Source organism: Octodon degus, unplaced genomic scaffold (genome assembly GCF_000260255.1).
Source record: "Octodon degus isolate 3935 unplaced genomic scaffold, OctDeg1.0 scaffold00483, whole genome shotgun sequence".
In the NCBI taxonomy this organism is placed as follows: domain Eukaryota; kingdom Metazoa; phylum Chordata; class Mammalia; order Rodentia; family Octodontidae; genus Octodon; species Octodon degus.
In genome coordinates, this window is record NW_004525059.1 from 199332 (window position 1) to 204286 (window position 4955).

Genomic DNA, 4955 nt, shown 5'->3' on the forward strand with positions numbered 1-4955 from the left:
TCTGCACTTATTTATTGATGATGTAGACCACCACACTACACACTGTCCTCTCACAGGAACAAAGGAATTGGGACATGTGAGGTCTTTTCTGTTATAGAACCTGATTTCTGGTGTGTGTATGTATCTGTGCACATTTGTGCTTGTGTTTGGTGTAGAAATATAACTGTTATGAAATTGAGATGAAAAATATTTTCAACATTTGATAAATTATGAGCCAGTGATGTCTCAGCAAACAAACTATTAGACTAATTTTAAAGACTTTTATCTATCCTTGTCATTTGGACTGAACCGAACATTTAGAGATCTTTGTTTGGGTGATGACTAGGTCCAGCCAGTGCTGACACAGTGTTACACCGCTATCTCCTTCTGTAGGACCAAGACCCAAGAGGTGTTCAGCCAGTGATTCTTGTACAGGTACCACAGCCTTTCCCACCTCTCCAATGGTTCCCATGGGCTCTTTCTATCCACCAGAAAAGTAAGAGGAGATGCTGTCACCTTTACCAGATAAAGAGAAGCTGAGGCTCAGGTGGAGACACTGAGTGCTCAGGGCATGTGGAAGTGTGGCACAAAGGCTCCTGGGGCACAGTGTGTGATGACTCCTGGGGCCTGGCAGAGGATGAGGTGGTGTGTCAGCAGCTGGGCTGCGGTCCTGCCCTGGATGCCCTGGGAGAAGCTGCATTCGGCCCTGGAAATGGAAGCAACTGGCTGGATGGAGGTGCAGTGCCAGGGCGAGTCCTCACTGTGGGCCTGTGCTAGTGCACCCTGGGGAAAGAGTGACTGCAAACATGAGGAGGATGCCAGTGTGAGGTGCTCAGGTGAGTGGCAGGACTAGATCATGGGCTGGGGCTGTTAGAGTTTTTGTATAAGACTGGCCTCTTTCTTCATTCATGTTTCCCCAGAAGCTGTGGTCTAAGCTCATAATATCTAGGGGAGAAGCATGTACACTGATAATTAGGCTATCGCATGCAATGATTCTATTTTTCTTCTTTCCTCTCCAGGCAAAACAACAACAATTTCACCCACTCGTAAAAGTAAGTAGCGCTCCTACTTTGAGGCAGGGCATAGAGTAATGATTAGAAATTCATGTATCTTCACTACAGAATCTATATATTTATGCAATGTTACAGTAGGCCAGATGATAGGCTTTCAAAGTAACAATAAAATTTCATTAAATTGTAACAGCCCCAGCACTTCCAATACTAATGGAAATTCACTTTAGAGCGATCCTCATGTCAAAAGATAGATTTTTTTATACACTTTAAAAGACTGATTGCCTCTCTTACTCTTCAGGTACCAGTTCTATCTCAGCACCTGTTCCAGGTTTCCTTTCATTACCTGTGATCATCTGCATCATTCTGGGAGCCCTGCTTTTTCTGGTCCTCATCATCCTTGGAACTCAGCTGCACAGATGGAGAACTGAGATGCAAAGTGGGACATTAGATTACTGGTAACCTGGAATTTGTGTGGGGAGAGTGTGAGTCACTTTTCCATCAAAAATATACCTGACCCCCATAACTCTAAAGGAATAGAGGACTATTTTGACTCACACTTTTACTGAATTCAATCCATGGCTGGATTGCTTCAAGAAAGAAACTAAATGGAAGAAACTCATGGCAGAAAAGAGCTGTTTACTGTATGGTGACAATAAAGTAGAACATCTAGAAGGAAAGAACTTGTGTGGGAGATAGTCGTTCCAAAGGCAAGCATTCTTCCACCTCCATCCATGACACAATTCATTTTTTGAATGTATTTAGTACAGGATTTACAGTGTCTCACTACACAGAACAGATTCATAGTGATTCTCCTATTTTTAGCCTCCCAAGTCCTGGGATTACAGGTGCAAGCCACTATGCCCAGACACATTTGTTGTCTCTGTGTGCCCCATGGGTGTCACCAGCATGGCACTCGGAGGATCAAACCCCAGTCCCTGAGCCTGCCTAAGAAGTTGCTTTAGTCCATTGAGCTATCAGGCCAGTTCCCAGGACACAGTTTCTAACAGCACAATCAACTATGAACTCTTCATTGGGTAAATATATTCATAGATCCTGGAAGGTCCTATCACATGAGACTTTTGGGAGACTCTTTTTTTATCTAAGCTATGGCATTCAACACATAGTCCCAAGAAGCTTCATATCCACCTTATTATGCAAATTTATGTTAGTATATTTCTAATAGTCACCAGTATCTAAAGAGTTTCAGTAGTTTTGACAAGCCCAAGTTGAAATGTCCTCTGAGTTTTGAGGCAACTTCTAGCTTTGAGCTCCTAAAAAACAAATAAAATATAATTACATACATCCAAAGTACATAGGGACATAGTAAATATGTTTATTTTGAAAGAGATAAATAGAGTGATATGAAGGAATGAAACCAAAGCAAAAATATAACTGAGCAGACCAAATATTAAAACCTTTAATCAATGTTTATTGCATAGGATGTGTTGTGAATATATGCGAGCCTGGCTCAAAGGTTGTAGCCCATATGGCCTCAATTTCATTTCCTGTGTCTTGACTTACTAGGTATATGTATCATACTCCTGGCACCTCTAACTTTCTATAGTGCACATTTGGCTTCACTATCACAGCTTCACACATTGCTTTCTTGAGGATTCATTTGAAATCTATGTAGAAATCTCCATGATCCCACAACTATCATTCTATGCCTTGTAAAATTAACGCAATGTGCATTACACCAAAGTTCACCATTCAGATGAAATGTAGTCTTTTATCCAAGGACCATAGCATAAGTAAAACCTAAGGACCTAGATGGCTGAGTAAAATGGAATAAATTCCAGAGAATCATTTTTGCAGAAGACCCTTTTTGAGCAAGAATCCTGTGGACTCTCTTTTCAAATAAACTCTATAATTTTGTATATGAGAAGTGTAGAATCTTAAAAATTACCAAGATGTCTGAATTCCACTTTTTCTTCAGTCACTATGCAAAATATTTGTTTCTTTTTAATACTAATCTTTTCAGTAATCACTACTGTCTTTGACTCGAACTATATAGGCCTTTCTGTTCCACCAAAACTGATTTTTTAGATCATTAGGCTGATCCTTTCTCTCTTCCTGATTCTAAGTATAAATCTGGTTCAAAACTGCCAGAAGTACCAATTCCACAGCCTAAATCTTAGCTATTTTAAAATTTCCTCTATCAGATAAATAGATTCAACATCCATAATCTCAGTCCTCTACAAAGTCTTGGGACACAGAAAAAATGGAGACAAGCTTTCTGACAAGATAATACACATATATTCTTGTATCCTATAAATGGCACTCTTGTTCCTAAGTGTAACAACCCAAGCTTCCCCTTTTTCCACATTCCTAATGGCATTCTGATCTTCTTAATCATGAACAGAACCTTCCATCAATTTCCACCTACTCTACTTGTAGCATTCTAAAATTTCTTTAGCTGACATCTCTAAACCTTCCCAAACCAATTAAGAAAACCAGTTTCAAAGGCCTCTGAAACATGCATCAGGTACAGTGATAGAAAGATACCTGTACTAAACATAATAGTTTTCTATGTTTGCCACTTTTTCACTCCTGGAACTCAATAACCAAACATCACCTACATCTTAAAAGGGCAGAGAACATTTGGTTACACAGTTTAATTTGGATGTAATCCATGTTTTTCTGGCTCCAAGTTAAAATTATACTGGATGGCATGGTGGAGGAAAGCTGTCCACCATGTAGAGGCTAGGATGAGAGAAAAAGATGAAGAAAGCAGAAAAAGAATACACCTCTCCAAGTTAGAAGCTCAGGCCATCTGACCAGGCCCCATCTCAGAACATCAGTCCTTGGAAGAGACATTTTAGATATAAACCATGAAGGAAAGCATGAGACATGGGGTACTTTTCAGGTAGTAGTCATGCTTTAGTCTACATTGTCATCATCTTAAAAGCAATTTTGTCTAATTACAATTCATGATTTTAATGACTTCAACCTTTCATCATGGATTGAATATAGAAGCTGTAAAAAATACTTTTTTCCATGTATACAATAAGAATTTGAGTATGAAAGACACATAGGATCAGAGGACTTTCACCAAAACAATGAATGAGGGAATTCAAGTGTTTTCTCTGAGCAAAGAAATGACTCCAGGAGCAATCCCTAAACTCATACTACCTTCTTCAGCCTTTTCGACTTTTGAAGATCCTCTGGATGAGGCCTTTTATGAGGAGATAGATTATATCATAACACCACAGAAGGATGACCTGTTTGATAACCCAGGTGTGTACCATATGCTCTGTTATAGTCACGAAGTGGCTTTGGTCTGCTGTTTTTAGCACCCATGATTTTTAAGTCAATTTTATTGGGACATTTTAGATATTCATAATGATAATATTCATCTTGTGGAATTTTTACCTGTAATGATATATCTTGATAGTTATTTTTCCTGATTTCTCCTCTCATTTCAACCTGTCTTCCTCTCCTTATTTACAAAATCATTACAATTAAGATGTAATCTAACCTTACATGTTCAACCTCTTTTTTTCTTGTACCTGGAATTAAGCTCAAGATCTTGCACTTACCAGGAATGTGCTCTGCCGCTGAGCTGTATTTCCCTGGCAGTAGCCTCTAATTGTTTTTTTTTTTTTCATTTTATGCATTTGGTGTATGGTCTCACTATAAAGCTTAGACTCATAGTGAACCCTTTCAGCCTCCCCATGCTGGGATTACAGGCGTGCACCACCAGACCCAGACTACGTTGCTGGCTCTGTGCACCCTTGGGGCAGGGCCGGCCTGGCATGCAGGACAAGGATTCAAACCCTAGACCCTGCATTTGCCAAAGAACCTGGCAGTAGCCTCTTAAGAGGTAGAAACTCAAGCCCTTTCTTGACAAGTATGCCTACTCAAAATGTCTCTGTCTGTCTCCCATCTGATGTTTTTATTCCTATCAGGAAACCTGTTTGAGGACTCAGTGACTAAGCTCTCCTATGGCACAGAGGACAATGA

The 4955-nt window shown here is 39.8% G+C and overlaps 1 pseudogene; it reads left to right on the top strand.

Annotated features, from left to right (window-relative positions):
• The window catches only part of LOC101576231, a 152245-nt pseudogene that overhangs the window by 62289 nt on the left and 85001 nt on the right, over positions 1-4955 (top strand).